At 44.2% G+C, this 19,305-nt stretch overlaps 1 protein-coding gene across 2 annotated transcripts in view; it reads left to right on the top strand.

Annotated features, from left to right (window-relative positions):
* Positions 1–16,390, top strand: part of LOC142466767 (uncharacterized) — a 50,451-nt gene extending 34,061 nt beyond the window's left edge. The window contains exon 5 of one of the 2 annotated variants that reach the window (XR_012788214.1): positions 15,518–16,390. The gene's annotated coding sequence lies outside the window, so the exon portion shown is untranslated. Of the gene's footprint in view, positions 1–223; positions 6,512–15,517 lie in introns of those variants that run through there. The other variant, XR_012788215.1, reaches the window with a different exon arrangement.
* The last annotated feature ends 2,915 nt before the right edge of the window (positions 16,391–19,305 follow it).

The raw sequence follows: 19,305 nt of genomic DNA, 5'->3' as shown, positions 1-19,305 counted from the left end.
GTCTTTTGTTTGTATACATTTGGCCACGTTCAGTAGCACTCCTTTTGACACACATACACATATGTATGTATGTATGTATGTGCGTGTGTGTGTGTATATATATATATATATACACACACAGCTCAACGCCGTCTTCGGGGACAACCCGATCTCACCGTGCTATAACCGGGGTCGCGCTAATTTTTTTTTTTAAATGGCCACCACGCGCTTGATCGGAGGGAAGAGGTGGAGTGAGTCGCCGGCAGCCCTACACGTCCTTTAGCAGCCACCGTACTTCTCCCAGCATTCCCTGCAATCCCCTCAGCAGCCTCACTTCCCCCAGCAGCGCCACCTCGATCCTGCCGCTAGCAGCCCCACGATGCCCCGGCGCCTGACACCAAAGGTAGGGGGGGGGGACCTGTGTGCGTGCTGTGAGTGTGTGCAGTGTACAGTGAGTGTGTGCAGTATGCTCTGTGTGTGCAGTGTGTGCATTAGATCGCGCAGCTGGTTCAGCCAATAGTCACCCGGCCACAAAGTCATTATTCCAAAAGCAGAAATAAAGGTTCTGCATGATGATAAGACCCAAACAGCATAACAGTCAGCACATACAGCATTCTTAGTAGACTTTATATATATATTGTTGACCAGCAATAATTCAGACAGCACAGTCCAACAGCCAATGAAAACACTGCCCCAGTATTCACTGTCCTAATAATTCACAACAGATGCAAAGCCTTCAGCCAATTAATGTCCTGGATTTATTGTCTCCATCACATTACTGTATTTCAAATGGCTTATAGATTCTGACAGTCAATGGATACACAGACCCTGCATCCGCATCCACCAGGCATCCAGTAAGTAAGGGAAAGAAAACATTCAATTTTTATCCAAGATCGCAACCACTGATGACAGTGCCACAAGGGTGTGTTCCTTGGAGACACTAAGGGTTAAATGACTGAGGGACTCCTATGGTACATTGGAGGGTTGCGCTCTGCGAGGTGCGTTGGATAGTTGTACTTTTAGTGAACTAGGGTATGTTAGATATATATGCAGGTATATATCTATATATATCAGTAAAGGTTCTTCTATTTTTACTGTGTGTGTTCAATTGATTGTGTCCTGTGAGGGGCTGCTTCCGCTCTGCTTGGATCCCTCACAGGTGGAGGCGCTGCACCATACACCCTGGATTACTCAAAAGCCTTGCACTATCTACTGAATGTTGGTGAAGAACCCTGAAAACCAGCACACCAACCACTGCACACTCAAATGGCAAACATCATAAAGTAACAACTTGCAAACAAATACTCAAATTTCTACTCATACTATTACTCTCTTTTGCAGGTGATATTGAACGTACCCCAGGTCCTCCCACTTCAACTCTGTCCCATACCCCTTCAAATTCCAAAAAGGGCCATCTCTCGCCCATATAAATATCCGGAGTCTGCTGCCCAAACTGGATGAACTAAGGGCATGGTGCCTTATGCATAAATCAAAAGCCATCGTTCTTACAGAAACATGGCTAACCCCTAAAACCCCTGCTGCACATATTGCCATTCAGGGATACTCCATTTCTAGGAGAGATAGGTCAAAGAGAGGAGGAGGGGTGTTATTTTATGTTGCAGACACCTTACAATTTACACTGGTAAATTGCCCCCCAAGACCAACCACTTTTGAAATCCTAGTTGGCAGAATCTGCCTTCTCTAAGCCCGTCCTGATTGCTGGCATCTAAAGCCCCTCTACAATCTATGACTGATATTACCCAGTTTCTTGGCTCCATTTCCTTTCAGAATGAGAAGAGTGAGCTGCTAGTTCTTGGAGATTTCAACTTTTATTGGCTTGACCCTAAAAACCACAAAATCCACACACAAATCAAGTCGCTTAACCTATCGCAACTCATTTCCCAACCCACACGAACAAACCTGAAATCGCACAACCATTCCTTGCTTGACTGGATTCTCTCCTCAAATCCCAGCAGAATCCAATCCTCTGGCATCCTTCCTGACATTTTCAGTGACCATGCAATAGTGTACTGTGTAAGGAAAATTAAACCGTCCCAATCAAGCCCATAAGTTCTCCTCACTAGAACATTTAGAAACTTTAACCCACAACAGTTTCTGGATGACCTTACCAACTGCCCATGGCACAGAATCGATTTAATTCCTGACCCTGATTCTGCGCTCGACTATTTCCAATCTGAGTTTTTAAAACTCTGTGATACCCATGCTCCACTACGCAGAATAAGGGTATGGGGTGCCCACCTTCCATGGGTTACAACTGACCTTACAAACACTCTACCAGTTCAGGGATGCCTTGTGGAAAAGCCACAAAATAACTGGCACTACCAAAGATCTCAATCACTACAGATGCCTGCGGAACATGCATTCTGGAAGGATATCAACAACATATTCCAGCCTTCTAACCATCAACTGAAGTGTGAAGATGGTCAGCGCAAACTCGTGGTACTCAAGATGATGATGAAGAATAAAACAGAATAAAATAATACACAGAATGTGTTGAAGGTCAGAGAGGCTATGGCTGTGTGCATATAGGATTGTGTCATCTGCATACATGTGTATTGAGGCTTCCTGACAAGCTGTGGGAAGATCATTGATGAACACTGAGAAGAGTAGGGGCCCCAGAACAGAGCCTTGCGGGACGCCACAGGTGATATCCATGGGGTTAGAGTTAGAGCCAGAGATGGACACATGTTGGGATCTACAGTACCTGATAGGTAGGACTGAAACCAGTTTAAAGCATGCTTCCCTATTCCAGAGCTCTGCAGTTTGTTGAGCAGGATAGCATGATCAACAGTATCAAAAGCCTTTGCAAAATCTAGGAATACTGCACCAGTGAGTTGACCCCGTTCCATTCCACACTGGATTTAATTGCAAACTTTTAGCAGGGTAGTTACAGTAGAGTGTTTGGGGCGAAAGCCAGATTGGAATTGGCTAGGGAAATTTGTCTTGTTATAGTAATTGCTTAATTGGGAGTGGACACATTTTTCCATGACTTTGGATAGAATTGGGAGAAAGGAGATTGGTCTGTAGTTTGAGACAGTGTTTTTGTCCCCACTTTTGAAGATTGGGACAACTCTGGCAGCTTTCCAGGTCTTAGGGATATGGCCAGCAGACAGGATAGAGTTGACTATGGAAGCAATTGGTTTGGCAATTGCTGGGGCACCAAGTCTTAGGAACCTAGATTGTAGTAAGTCAGGTTCACATTGGCTGCTTAGTTTTAATTTGCGGAGTGCTTGTGTAATCTCCTCTTCGGATACTGGGCCAAATTGAAAATTGTGGGCGATGTTGGGAGGGGGTGGGGCTATAGGGGTACTCCCAGGATGAGATTCAGGTTTGTGGTTTGGGTTGCGTTTTGCTAATAAGTTAGTAGCACACCCCACAAAGTAATCATTGAATGCATTTGCAATGTCGGTGGGGTTTGTCAGAGAAATATCGCCCTTAGTGATATTACTTGGGTGTTGATGGTTAGAAGGATGTGAAACTGGGGCGCTCCCTAAAATATGTGGCTAAAAAATACTTAAACGCCTAGGAATTATTTAAAAACTATGTGCTAAATATTAAAAATGTGTAATCATATAAAATAGTATAAAATTGTATACTGGCCCTTTTGGTTGGTTTTGCTGCTGCTTAACCTTGAAGAAGGCAACCCCGAGTCCTTCTTATAGTTGCAATTGAAGTGTGAAGATGGTCAGCGCAAACTCGTGGTACTCAAGATGATGATGAAGAATAAAACAGAATAAAATAATACACAGAGCTGATAATATCAAAAGGCGGTTAGCACCAAGTCTTTTCCAACCAGGAACCGAGAAAGCAGGTCAGGAAGTAAACTGGTTGCCGAAAGCGAAAGGTTTCCACAGATGTAGCACCTGCAAAGCCTGCAAACAGGGTACAAAAGAGAAAATACAGTTTAGTTCCAATATAACAGGGGAACAGTTCAAAATTTCCCATTTCATAAACTGCAAGACAGAATTCGTAGTGTATCTACTGAACTGCCCTTGTGGACTCCAGTATGTAGGGCGCACCAGCCGACCCTTACGGGTGCGCATACTGGAGCACCTAGGGGACATAAGGCGTAAATTGATGACACACAGTGTATCAAAACATTTTGCACTACACCACCAAGGAGATCCATCAGGCCTTGAATTTAGGGGCATTGAATTAGTCCCACCAAACTGGAGAGGTGGGGACAGACTGACAACTTTATCCAAAAAATAAACATTTTGGATTTACAAATTGAAAAGCTTGGCCCCTAAAGGTCTCAATGTAGATATCGACATTGGAGCCTTCCTTTAATCTCTCCCTGTCCCATACTGATCTGTTTTCATCCCCCATTCCCCCTGCCATTTTCCTATTAGGAATCCACCTTGAACCAGCTCCTTTTGAACATACCGGCATATATCGGCGTGTCAACTTACCTTTTAGATTTCTTGATAAATTGTATTGATGTATAATGTCTTATCCTTGATTTTTATCCTTGATGTACTTTTGTATGATGCATTTTAATGATGCAAATTTTTTGATGAACTACTTACACGTTTGAGGCTACAGAGCCATTTATGAGAGGTGTACATCTTATTACTAAGACAAGGCCAGAATGCATTCCCAACTCTCTTTTAACTGTGATCAATTGTACTTAGATGCCATTTAAGTGAACCATTTTGTTCTCCAGTCCTCCTGTCTGTCCACTAGAGTAGGCTATTGCCCAACAAATTGGGGACAGCATGTTTCCAATTTTTTAACATCATTTTGAGGGGCTTTATGAATAGAAAACCCTTGAAACTTTTGTGAAATTGTTTTTTGTATTGAGTTCCCTGTTCTAATGAACTAAGAATTCATTCCTTAATACCATGGGAAATTGAATCAAATATAGTCATTTCCTCATATTAATGTATATATAACTAAAGCGAAAAATCTCATTATCATTAAATGTGAGGTAAAATTACTTACATAGAGGTTTACTCTAAAACAACTTCTAAACACTCCTAGGACAGAAACATTTTAGCATACATGTAACCGTGATCAACTATATGGAAACATTCAGCCCTGTAGTTGCAGAATTTACCCACAAGAGGGTACTATTGCTCCATAAATGAATCTAATGAAATGTTCCCCAGCAATTATCCATATCGAGGGACACTACTCTCCGTTTTTACTGTGAATTTTGTTTCAAAGTTCTTTTTTAATACACTACCCTGCTATACCAGGAGCTTCCCCAATCAACCATGAAATGTATGTACATATTACTATAGCTGTACACTAGCAGGAATTCGGTTTATTTGCTGTTTACATCTGTAATAACGGGTTAACAATGCAGCAAAGTAACTACTATGTTATGAGCAGTGCTCTGCTCAAAACGAACCAATACAATGATTGCCCCCTTTTTGAAAGGGCTGAAAGTGATTGATTTCTAAATTGTTGTTTTTTGTGGTAACATGCCTAAAGACATTTAATACCTATTCAACGGAGGGCTATTGAAGCGGGGGATAGACAGCCCGGTTTCTGAACCATTTTTTCTACACAATGAAATGTATGCATATGTACCTATATTCACTGTATGCTAGCTGGAACTCTGTTCATATGTTGATCATATTAGCATTAACGTTATGAGGGATAACAATGCAGAAATGTTTTTAACTATGTTATTAGCAATGTCTTGCTCAAACAGAAACACCACAACAATTGCCCCCTTTTTTGAAAGGGCTGAAAGAAATTGAAAATTATTTTTAACTGATATGGTAGCATGTCGAAAAGTACTCAATACCTCTATCAACCCATCCAACAGCGGGCTCCAATTACATTGAGGGAGACAGTAATTGAAGCGGGGGATAGACAGCCAGGTGTTTACACTGTTTTTAATTCATCTATTAAACAATCATGTCCCTGCGCCTATATATACCATGTACAATGAGCATCCGGAAGGAACCTGACGAAGCTTACTGCGAAACGCGTTGTTCCCTGCCGGAGCTCATTGAGAGAGGGACCCAGACAACCGCCGGACATACGGTTCAGATCCTCCCTTCCGGTTCCACTGCCGGACGCGTCAGTGAGAACGCAAACGGAGGAAGAGGTCTTGCTGGATAGCCACGCGGCTGATGCTGGGCAACGATAGTTGTCATTTGTGTGAGTGTGTTCATTGTTTTTAACGTTTCAAACTGTTACCAATAAAGTCTTTACTAGCTACTAATTCAGACTTTGCCCATCCTTTGGTCTATGGGCGTCTGGGACAGGAGCCACTCATACACCACACCCACTGGGGGTAGAGGGGTAGAATACTGAGACGTATCCACATCACCTGAACAGGCTGACATCACCCACTGAGGGAACAAACTCACATTTGGCCGTGTGAGTTTTTTGTCTATTATTGCTCCGCTTCAGGAGTTTGTATTTACCCACCACATCCATCGTTGAGGGTGAAGTCTCACACAAGCCCGTGTGAGTCGCTGAAACTAGCAATTTATGTTTCATTTGCTGTGTATTTAGTGGCATTCACTAATACCCCTTCCCATCCCCCACCCCCCCCCCCCTCCCCTCCCACCCTCCCCCCCCACACGTTGATGCATGCACTAATACTGTGTATTATTTTATTCTGTTTTATTCTTCATCATCATCTTGAGTACCACGAGTTTGCGCTGACCATCTTCACACTCCAATTGTAACCATAAGAAGGACTCGGGGTTGCCTTCTTCAAGGTTAAGCAGCAGCAAAACCAACCAAAAGGGCCAGTATACTATTTTATACTATTTTATATGATTACACATTTTTAATATTTAGCACATAGTTTTTAAATAATTCCTAGGCGTTTAAGTATCTTTTAGCCACATATTTTAGGGAGCGCCCCAGTTTCACATCCTTCTAACCATCAACACCCAAGTAATATCACTAAGGGCGATATTACTCTGACAAACCCCACCGACATTGCAAATGCATTCAATGATTACTTTGTGGGGTGTGCTACTAACTTATTAGCAAAACGCAACCCAAACCACAAACCTGAATCTCATCCTGGGAGTACCCCTATAGCCCCACCCCCTCCCAACATTGCCCACAATTTTCAATTTGGCCCAGTATCCGAAGAGGAGATTACACAAGCGCCCCTCAAATTAAAACTAAGCAGCCAATGTGGACCTGACTTACTACAATCTAGGTTCCTAAGACTTGGTGCCCCAGCAATTGCCAAACCAATTGCTTCCATAGTCAACTCTATCCTGTCTGCTGGCCATATCCCTAAGACCTGGAAAGCTGCCAGAGTTGTCCCAATCTTCAAAAGTGGGGACAAAAACACTGTCTCAAACTACAGACCAATCTCCTTTCTCCCAATCCTATCCAAAGTCATGGAAAAATGTGTCCACTCCCAATTAAGCGATTACTATAACAAGACAAATTTCCCTAGCCAATTCCAATCTGGCTTTCGCCCCAAACACTCTACCGTAACTACCCTGCTAAAAGTTTGCAATTAAATCCAGTGTGGAATGGAACGGGGTCAACTCACTGGTGCAGTATTCCTAGATTTTGCAAAGGCTTTTGATACTGTTGATCATGCTATCCTGCTCAACAAACTGCAGAGCTCTGGAATAGGGAAGCATGCTTTAAACTGGTTTCCGTCCTACCTATCAGGTAGATCCCAACATGTGTCCATCTCTGGCTCTAACTCTAACCCCATGGATACCACCTGTGGCGTCCCGCAAGGCTCTGTTCTGGGGCCCCTACTCTTCTCAGTGTTCATCAATGATCTTCCCACAGCTTGTCAGGAAGCCTCAATACACATGTATGCAGATGACACAATCCTATTTGCACACAGCCATAGCCTCTCTGACCTTCAACACATTCTTCAGTCTGACTTTTTCAGACTCGAAAACTGGATTTCCCAAAACAAACTGTTTTTAAACACTGACAAGGCTGTAACAATGGTGTTTGGGACCAAGACTAAATTTTTAAAGCTTCCAGCGACTGAGCTCCAGATTAGAACCAACACTAACACCACCCTAACTCCTGTTACTAGTTTTAAATACCTGGGCATATGGTTTGACTCCCACTTAACATTCGGGATGCACATTGATACCCTGACAACCAAGACCTATGCCAAACTAGGGGTAGTTTACAGGAACAAATCCTCCCTAAGTCTCCTGGTCAGAAAACGTATCGCACAGCAGATGCTAATGCCAATTATTGACTATGGAGACATAGTATATGGCTCGGCACCTCAAACCCACCTTAGCAAACTTGACACCCTCTACAACTCAATTTGTCATTTTGTTCTCCAATGCAACTATAACACACATCACTGCGAAATGCTCAAAGAACTAGATTGGTCATCACTCGAGTCTAGGCGCAAAGTTCACCTTTCCTGTCTTGCATTCAAATTCTTTATGGGCAAGCTACCCAGCTACCTGAACAAGCTCCTCACCCCTACCACATGCAGCACTTATCACCCGAGATCAGACTCCAAAAGACTGTTCATGGTCCCAAGGCTCAACAAAGTATCCCGCCGCTCCTCCTTCTTTTACCGTGCACCCGAAAACTGGAACAACCTACCAGAGACGCTTACATCCACCACCAGTCTAAATTCTTTCAAATCTAAGGCTGTCACACATTTTAATCTGGTCTGTAACTGTTTCATACGCCCATAATACATATTATCTTTAACTGTGCATGCAATGTCTTATATATAATGTATACCCTGCTCATTATGTAACTATATTTGTAAACATGTATTATTTGTCTTAACTCATAACATACTTGAAAACGAGAGGTAACTCTCAATGTATTACTTCCTGGTAAAATATTTTATAAATAAATAAACCATAGTAAGTATATACCCCAGGCTCTCCGTGGCAGAGGCTTAGGCTCCTGTGAGCTGACAGGTACAAGGGCAGCACTGGTAGCTTCCGGTGTTCTAGGAGAAACAGGGCTATATATATATATATATATATATATATACACACACACACACATATATATACATATTCATATACAGTTGTGTGAAAAAGAAAGTATACCCTCTTTGAATTCTATGGTTTTACATATCCGGACATAATAACAATCATCTGTTCCTTAGCAGGTCTTAAAATGAGGTAAATACAACCTCAGATGAACAACAACACATGATATATTACACCGTGTCATGATTTATTTAACAAAAATAAAGCCAAAATGGAGAAGACGTGTGAAAAACTAAGTACACCTTATGATTCAATAGCTTGTAGAACCACCTTTAGCAGCAATAACTTGAAGTAATCGTTTTCTGTATGACTTTATCAGTCTCTCACATTGTTGTGGAGGAATTTTGGCCCACTCTTCTTTACAACGTTGCTTCAGTTAATTGTTTGCGGGCATTTGTTTATGCACAGCTCTCTTAAGGTCCCGCCACAGCATTTCAATCAGGTTGAGGTCTGGACTTTGACTGGACCATTGCAACACCTTGATTCTTTTCTATTTCAGCCATTCTGTTGTAGATTTGCTGGTGTGCTGGAAATCATTGTCCTGTTGCATGACCCAATTTCGGCCAAGCTTTAGCTGTCGAACAGATGGCTTCACATTTGACTCTGGAATACTTTGGTATACAGAGGAGTTCATGGTCGACTCAATGACTGCAAAGTTCCCAGGTCCTGTGGCTGCAAAACAAGCCCAAATCATCACCCCTCCACCACCGTGCTTGACAGTTGGTATGAGATGTTTGTGCTGATATGCTGTGTTTGGTTTTCGCCAAACGTGGCGCTGTGCATTATGGCCAAACATCCCCACTTTGGTCTCGTCTGTCCAAAGGACATTGTTCCAGAAGTCTTGTGGTTTGTTCAGATGCAACTTTGCAAACCTAAGCCATGCAGCCATGTTCTTTTTAGAGAGAAGAGGCTTTCTCCTGGCAACCCTTCGAAACAAACCATACGTGTTCAGTCTTTTTCTAATTGTACTGTCGTGAACTTTAACATTTAACATGCTAACTGAGGCCTGTAGAGTCTGAGATGTAACTCTTGGGTATTTTGCAATTTCTCTGAGCATTGCACGGTCTGACCTTGGGGTGAATTTGCTGGGACGTCCACTCTTGGGAAGATTAGTTACTGTCTTGAATGTTTTCCACTTTTGAATAATCTTTCTCACTGTAGAATGATAGACTTTAAATTGTTTGGAAATGGCCTTATGATCCTTCCCAGATTGATGGGCAGCAACAATTGCTTCTCGAAGATCATTGCTGATGTATTTCCTCCTTGGCATTGTGTTAAAACACCTGAATGCTCCAGACCAGCAAACTGCTAAAACTTTGGCTTTTATAGAGGGGGTCACACTTGCTGATGATCAATTAATCAAGGGCATTTGATTAGGAGCACATGTCTGCTACTTAGTATCTTAATTCCTATGGAAGCAGTAAGGGTGTACTTCGTTTTTCACACATGGCTTCTCCATTTTGGCTTTATTGTTGTTAAAGAAATCATGACACGGTGTAATATGTCATGTGTTGTTGTTCATCTGAGGTTGTATTTACCTCATTTTTAGACCTGCAAAGGAACATATGATTGTTATATTGTACTGATATGTAAAACCATAGAATTCAAAGAGGGTGTACTTTCTTTTTCACACAACTCTATATTATGTGGTAATGTTTAGGGTTTCTCAGAGCTTGTTGGGTATCTGTGTGTTTATTCTCAGAGGATGAGACAGAAATCGTGCAGACGCTGCACACCGGAACTCTTGGCACTCATCCAACGCATTTTGTTCAATCTGGAACTTCCTCAGGGATGGGGATTAGAACTGTTCATTGATCCTTATGTACCTGTTGGCTGTGATGTTATGGTTCTAACCCAAATGCACAAATTTCATATCACTATGTGACATCTAGTTATACATATTGAATATGTCATATAATAAACATAGTAAAACACAGTTTTAATATATTAAAATACATATAATGATGTTAGCATTAAGTTATATAATTAAAACATAATTAACACACTCTAGTAATATTATAAAATAATCACAAGATGGCCTCCAGCCCCACTTTATAAAAAAGAAATTGATTAAATTTCTTGTAAGAACTAATAACATTCGTTTTTGACATAATTTATTTATTGCATTACATTTATACTTTGCTACAATTAGCCCGTGTGTGTCATTAATCTAGAAAAAAAAGCTGGATGTGAATGACTAGTTTCCTGAACCCCTTAACCAGTGTCTGGAGGCCCCCGCTTCACAATTTTTAAAAGCAGCAATCCCGCCTGTGATCTTTCCTTATCTGCAGTCCCTCAATGTCCAGGTACCCACATTCTCGCAATGTTATACATTGGAGGGGAGGTGTTCCCTATCTGTATTCTGGGTTAGGAGATTCCGATGTCTCTCGTGCGAAGCTTGAGAGTCAGATCGGGAAGAAAGCAGTGTAGGTTATTTCGGTGTAGGTATAGGGCAGTTACGATATATGTGTAGCCCTGATTGTTTTTTGGGCTATAGGTCTGCTCTCCTTTGGCAGTAAAGCCTAGTAAGGGTAGGTTTGCCAGGAGTAATTATGGGTTTTCCCCGCTCCTTGTAGTGCAGTGAGTCAGAGAAGGTAGTGTCATCAGGCCTTGTATCCAATTAGAGGTACAGGGGTGGTGCTTACTGGATCTGTACTTAATGCACTGTACTTCCTGTATTTAGCCAGTCTGCCTCTACCGTGATAGAGGCTGGTTTACCCAAACTAAGCTGTCAGGGCTCTGGCAGTTTGAGGCCCTCCCTTAGGGGAACGGTGGGAAACCATTACCTCTTATCCCACCAGGGGATAAGGGAAGAGCAAGGACCACTCTTGGTACCCTTTTGCTGGGAGTGGATCCGTGGACACCCTCTAAGCTGCTATAAACTGCTGCTGCTGAATACAGAAAGACAATAAAGAATCCTGTGTTTTATTATACCTCCTGCCTGAGAGTGAAGTCTGTTAGGAGGGGGAAGAGATTCTTCTGCAGAGACTTCTCCCCATACACCTGGGGGCTGCACGAGATGGAGGCGCTGCACCTGTGAGTACTATTCGGACGAGACCCCAAAGCCTGTCCTGTCATTCCCCTACAACACCATGCGGGAGACCCAGGGCCCCCTGTTACCAGCAGGTTTGCACCACACTATACCATGTAACCAGAGTAAGTTTCCCACAGTGAGGTCCTGTGTGAGATTGGGTGGGGGAAACAGGGTTACATAGGGTAAATAAGATATCCAGAGTGTGACTCACAGAGAGAGACACACACCCACACACACAGAGAGGGAGACAGAGAGAGTGTGGGTGGCACAGAGAGAGAGTGGGTGGGTGACTGTCTGACTGGGTGCATGCCTGAGTGATTGTGGGAATGGGAGACAAGGGCAGGCCATCAGAGACAAGGGCGGGGGCATCGGAGACAAGGGGTCCATCGGGGACAAGAGGGAGGCATGGGAAACAAGGGTGGGTGGGAGCCATCGGAGAAAAGGGGGAGGCATGGGAGACAACTTACTTGCTCAGTGCAGCATCCAAAAGGAAGGGCGGCTTCACTGCTTGAGCTCATAAACAGCTTGGCTGGAAAAAAAAAGTCCTGGCAGCCAACACGCGTCAGCTCAATCAGGTAGCTGAATTTTTCTTTTTCGGCGAGCAGGGGAATTGTAAGAGAACCGCTTGTGCTGTTTGGGCAGCCATGACGGATCGCCAGCGTGAAAAATCCAATTGTTTGTGGCGATCAGATTTGTCGAGGACTGAATATTTAATCCGTTTGGATATTAAGTGTTCAGATTGTATATCTAGAAGGATTCTCTCCGGGAAAGATCAGTCAGTCTGTTGCACCCTCTCCAATTAGGAGACACGGATTCCATCCCCAAATATGATAGAACTGTAGGATCAGATTTGTGATGTTTTTTAAAATATAAAGAGACATTATGGGTTTCCAAACCCATAATTATTTTTCTGATATGCTCTAAAATCCGTACCCTTTGGAGTCTTGTGGTTCTTTCCACGTTTTGAAGATCACAGGGACATAATAGTAAATATACCACAGTCGGATTTGCAATTAATAAATTGTTTTATTTTAAAAGTTCAATAAAAAAAATTGTGGCAAAAGAAAAAAATAGTGCGGCAAGAACATTTCCAGCACAAATTTCCCTACCGCTGCGGGAGGAAACTACCCCCCTTTCATTGCGCGCTTTGCGTTTATCTGCCTTCCACCCGTTATCCTTCTTATGCCACTTCACTGACTTGCCTTATGCGTCTAACCATTTCCTCATGCGCTTTAAACCTGGTGTCTCCTCGCTGTCTGCGCCACTGCTTGTGTCTGACTCGGTACTCTCCCTCGCGCTCCCATTATCCTCACTGTCTAACCCCTGGGACTCACAGTCCGGCCCTGTGACAACTGACCCCACCTCACTATCATCATCATTACTATCACTCCATTACAGCATTATCATGGTCACCTGATCCTGCAGCCTGGACACCTGGCTGACCGGTCACGGGTCTCCTGTGCACCGCATGGCTCCCATTGCTGGTCCCTGGCTTGGCGACGCCTCCCTGTGCCCCTGATTCTGGCATATCCGATGGGAGCTGGCCTGAACAAAGGGGGTTACCAGGTAACCCCCATGGCTTGTGGCAATAGGGATGCAAGGGGAAAAGACGGGACGGATCCGCCACTGGAGCAGGGACCACTACTAGTACTGTGGGAAGGGGGGGAATAGGACACTCATGCGTGGCAAGACCCCCCGGGTGATGTGCTGTGTGACATGGGGGCCAGAAGTACAAAGGGTTATGGTAGTGGCGGCACCATTGCCCCTCTGTGGGTGGGAGGCAGGCTGCCTGGGATCCTATAGCTGTGGGGATGAGGGGAAGTGCAGCTGGGGGTGCAACAACTCACCTTGCTCCTGGAATGCAGGGGATCTGCCATGGTGGTCTGCTGTAGGCAGCGTTGTGGGCGTGGAGACTCCGGTGTTGTGCTCACCTCCGTGGTAGCTGTCGTAGTTGGTGCTAGCCGGTGGGCTGCTCTCCCATCCGTAGCTCTCCTTCCCATAGCACCTGGTGCTGTAGCCCGGGGAGAGCAGGCACCAGAGTGAGGCTGGGGAGGAGGAGCTTCTCCAGGGACCTTTTCCTCTGTCTCTGCGGCTGCCGGAGGATGCAGGAGCTGGCTGAGGGTCCTGCCACTCTCCTCGGGGCTGGTCTACGTGCTCTTCGGCAGTTGAAGGAGGAAGGCTGCCCAGTGCTGGCCGATCCATGACTCAGGAAACCAGGTAACCTGCAGGGAGGAAGCAGAAAAAAAATTAGTGCTGAATTCGAGTAGGCAGAGTTTAAATACCCCACGCTGGCTCAAATCCTCCTCTGCCCCCCCCCCCCCTCTGCTTCCCAGCCCCGTTGGTGCATTTGCAAAATTTGAATCCCTCATGTTGAGGGGAAGGAGAGACCATCTTGGCTCTAAAATTTCTGAGGCACATCAGCCCTTATGTGGGTGACGACCTATCTTAGGGCCTTTACCTTTCTTTAAAATACTTAATATTCCCCGCCATTTTCATTACAGTGGCCATGTTGGAAGCCATTGCTGTGTCCCTTAATTGCAGGTAGTAAGTATGCTCAAATCATCTCTTAGCAGCAAAACAAAGCCACTCGGTGGTCATATATAGTCAGTGTGAGTTAGGTTGTGTGATATTATGGCCTCTTTACCCAAGTTGCAGGGAATTTGGGTATAAAGGCTTGAGACATTGTGTAACCAATAAAGTATTAGGGTTAATTGTGTCAAGATGTCTGGTACAGATAATGAAATTGCGTCAGTCCTTTAAGTAACTATTCATATTCCAAACAAGTGGTTGTAAAAAAAATCCACCATTTGGGATAAGATTTGGCATAATGAGTCTTTAGCAGATATTATGGAACTGCCCACTGGGGACACTAGAGATTTGTGAATTTTCAAAAGACTGATTGACACAACTGGATGTTCTTGTATCAGAAAATTCTTTGTAGCTTACGGTATGCAGCCATTAACTAAAACCATATTAATGATCAAATCGATCTCTTTTTTTGTAAATCCAAGTTGGATTTATGTGGCAGGACGAGCTCACGGTGGGGTCAGTAAGAGTCCCAAACAGTGGGTAAGGCTTTTACTTTCAGTGGTTCATTTTCCACAACATTCAAATAAACACTGTCCCTTTAAGGAAAACAAACCATAAAATAAAACTATACTCCCTTAGACTAACTATACAGTAAATCACTAGCTATGCCCTGGTTAGCTAGCCTACTTCCAGATTAAACAAGATTATGCAAAAGTCTGCAGTGAAAATATATAAAGTCCGTAACTGTGTTTGGTAGTGTTGTACCAGGCAATGATTTATAAAAAAAAAAAAACGGGTAACGAGTACCCAGCCAAAATCAATAATTCTACCCAGCCGGCACTAACCGGCAGGGTGGAGGAAGACCGGAGCGATATCTATGAAAAGCAGCTGAGGTCCTGTGGCGGTATTTTCATCCGAAGTGTCTTCAGCCGGCGTGGGAGAAGCAGGTATTTCTGTGTAGGTAGATAATTTTTACCGTGAGTCTAGAGATGTATAATGTGACTGAACCCTTATACAGGAAGATGGGAGGCAGTCCCGGACAACCCGCAACAGTGGGACTACCAGAGCCACATCGACCCTAAGGATATGGACACAATGTTGAATCAATTGGCATGATGTACAGCACAGGAGGTGTCCCCTGATGAAGCGTGCTGTGTCACGCAAAACGTGCTGTGTCACGCAAAACGTGCGTTGGGGATTGATGACGTCACGACGGTGATGTTCTGAAGCGAGGCGTCACCATCTTGGTGCAGCAGCTACAGTTGCAGACGAGGCTTTTTTTGTGGCTATTTTGACACAATGTATACGCTCTGACGGATTACATATACTATAAACATACTGAGATCTGACCATACTGGCTAGTGTATCCGAGATTGTTGTGTTACATTGTGTCTGCCTTCTACATTGCTGTTATATCTCATTAGGCTGTCTATTCATGAGAAATATATTGTGACAAAAGTTCCCCTTTTGTAAAGTACCTTTTGTCCAGGGATCACAACTTTCACACAGCCTTCCCGGTAGAGGAGATAGTCTTCTGACACAGAGGTGAAAAATAAAGCTTTGGCCTGTTTATTTTGCCATCCTAATGTTACAGCAGACATGAATAAATCAAACAAACAAAAATCCTTGCTCCACAGAGCACAAAACACAGCTTTCTTCTGAGATTGAGTAAGTATAGGTCTACAGGCTCCATATCCTTGTACCTGTTCCTTCAGTGATATTTGGGAGCAGGATTTTGGATACTTTGTGTCCCTCAGACAGAGCTACAATTCAACAAGGAATCACTGAAGCTGAGAACCTGCAGCATACCTAATAACAACCCATATATAATTATATATAACAGATCTATAGGTTCATATTCACTGAATCGGTATTTCTGGTATTTTTGATGACGAGAGTGTGAGATAATACTCTGACATACCACCTTATTCAAGGTATAGGTAATTAGAACATTTATATCAGAATAAATTACTCTCACACATTATTGTATTGTATTGTATGTCTTTATTTATATAGCGCCATTAATGTACATAGCGCTTCACAGCAGTAATACATGTGGTAATCCAATAAATAACAGATAATATAAATAACAGATCATGGGAATAAGTGCTTTAGACATTAAGGAAGAGGAGTCCCTGCTCCGAGGAGCTTACAGTCTAATTGGTAGGTAGGGAGAACGTACAGAGACAGTAGGAGGGAGTTCTGGTAAGTGCATCTGCAGGGGGCCAAGCTTTATGTGCCATGTGTTCAGAATAGCCACAGTGCTATTCATATGCTTCTTTAAGCAAGTGTGTCTTAAGGTGGGTCTTAAAGGTGGATAGAGAGGGTTCTAGTCGGGTACTGAGGGGAAGGGCATTCCAGAGGTGAGGGGCAGTCAATGAAAAAGGTTTAAGGCGGGAGAGGGCTTTAGATACAAAGGGGGTAGAAAGAAGACATCCTTGAGAAGAACGCAAGAGTCTGGATGGTGCATAACGAGAAATTAGGGCTGAGATGTAAGGAGGGGCAGAAGAGTGTAAAGCTTTAAAAGTGAGGAGAAGAATGGAGTGTGAGATGCGGGATTTGATCGGAAGCCAGGAGAGGGATTTCATGAGGGGAGATGCTGAGACAGATCTAGGAAAGAGTAGAGTGATTCTGGCAGCAGCGTTAAGGATAGATTGTAGGGGAGACAGGTGAGAGGCAGGAAGGCCGGACAGCAGGAGGTTACAGTAATCAAGACGGGAGAGAATGAGGGCCTGAGTCAGAGTTTTAGCAGTCGAGCAACAGAGGAAAGGGCGTATCTTTGTTATATTGCGGAGGAAAAAGCGACAGGTTTTAGAAATGTTTTGAATGTGAGGGGCAAATGTGAGAGAGGAGTCGAGTGTGACCCCAAGGCAGCGTGCTTGGGCTACTGGGTGAATGATCGTAGTTCCAACAGTAATGTGGAAGGAGGTAGTAGGGCCAGGTTTGGGAGGAAGTATGAGGAGCTCTGTTTTAGCCATGTTCAGTTTAAGGCGGCGGAGGGCCATCCAGAATGATATAGCAGAGAGACATTCAGAAACTTTGGTTTGTACAGTAGGTGTAAGGTCGGGTGTTGAGAAATATATTTGTGTGTCGTCAGCATAGAGGTGATAATTAAACCCAAAAGATGTTATTAGGTCACCTAGAGAGAGTGTATACAGAGAAAAGAGAAGAGGTCCCAGGACAGAGCCCTGGGGTACCCCCACAGAGAGATCAATAGAGGAGGAGGAGGTATTAGCAGAAGAGACACTGAAAGTACGATGGGAGAGGTAGGATGAGATCCAGGATAGAGCTTTGTTCCGAATGCCAAGAGTATGGAGAATGTGAAGGAGAAGAGGGTGGTCCACGGTGTCAAATGCTGCAGAGAGGTCGAGTAATATGAGCAGAGTGTAATGACCTCTGTCTTTGGCAGCATGGAGGTCGTCAGTTATTTTAGTGAGGGCTGTTTCCGTGGAGTGAGCAGTGCGGAAGCCAGATTGTAGAGGGTCTAGGAGAGAATAGGTGTTGAGAAAATGGAGCAAGCGAGCGAATACAAGACGTTCAAGGAGTTTAGAGGCAAAAGGCAGGAGGGAGACAGGACGATAGTTAGAAAGACAGGTAGGGTCAAGCTTGCTGTTTTTGAGTAATGGTATGACTGTTGCATGTTTGAAGGAGGATGGAAAGGTTCCAGAGCAGAGGGAGGAGTTAAAAATGTGCGTGAGCGTAGGGATTATAGTAGGAGCAAGAGGTTTTAGGAGATGGGAGGGAATGGGGTCAAGAGGGCAAGTGGTAGAGGGAGAAGAGGCGATCAACAGCGACACATCCTCCTCTGAGACAGTGGAAAAAGAGTCAAGGAAGGCAGGAGGAGAGTTAGGAAGAGGTGTAGGATGGGAGGAAGAAACAGAGGGGATGTTCTGACGTATGGATTCCACCTTTTCCTTAAAATAGTCAGCAAAGTCCTGAGCGGAGATGGAGGAAGGAGAGGCAGCGGAGGGTGGTTTGAGTAGAGTATCAAAGACAGAGAACAGTCGGCGTGGGTTAGACTTGTGCATGTTGATTAGTGAAGAAAAGTAGGCTTGTTTAGCTTGCGAGAGGGCAGAGTTGAAACAGGATAGCATAAATTTGTAGTGAAGGAAGTCTGCGAGAGTATGAGATTTCCTCCAGAGGCGTTCAGAGGAACGAGTGGAGGAACGCAGCATGCGCGTGTGGGAATTTAACCAGGGTCTAGGGTTAAAAGGGCGAGTGCGGCAGAGAGAAAGCGGGGCATGTAGATCAAGAGTGGAGGACAAGGCAGAGTTGTAGTTCCTGACCAGTTTGTCAGGGTCTGTAGCAGATCTGAGAGAGGAGAGGGAGGAGTGTAACGTGGACTCAAAGTCAGGTAAGTGAATAGAGCGCAGGTTTCTGCAGAACCGGGGTGTAGATGGAGGTGGAGAAGTTGAGAAGCGAGATAGAGAGAATGAGATGAGGTGATGGTCAGAGAGAGGAAAAGGGGAAATGGAGAAATCAGAGAGAGAGAAGTTTTTAGTGAAAACCAGGTCTAAGTAGTGGCCATCCTTGTGGGTGCTGGCTGCAGTCCACTGTTGAAGGCCAAAAGAAGAGGTTAGAGAAAGAAAGCGGGAAGCCCAAGGGAGAGAGGGGTCATCAATGTGGCAATTGAAGTCCCCAAGGAGAAGAACAGGGGAGTCTGAGGAGAGGAAGAAAGAGAGCCAGGATTCAAAGTGAGAGAGAAAGGCAGAAGGGGGATGAGTAGATGTAGGTGGGCGATACATGACCGCCACATGAACAGGGAGAGGAGAGAAGATCTGGACAGTGTGAACCTCAAAGGAGGGA

Source organism: Ascaphus truei, chromosome 15, assembly GCF_040206685.1.
Source record: "Ascaphus truei isolate aAscTru1 chromosome 15, aAscTru1.hap1, whole genome shotgun sequence".
NCBI lineage: Eukaryota > Metazoa > Chordata > Amphibia > Anura > Ascaphidae > Ascaphus > Ascaphus truei.
This window is presented reverse-complemented; position numbering and strand designations above follow the sequence as displayed.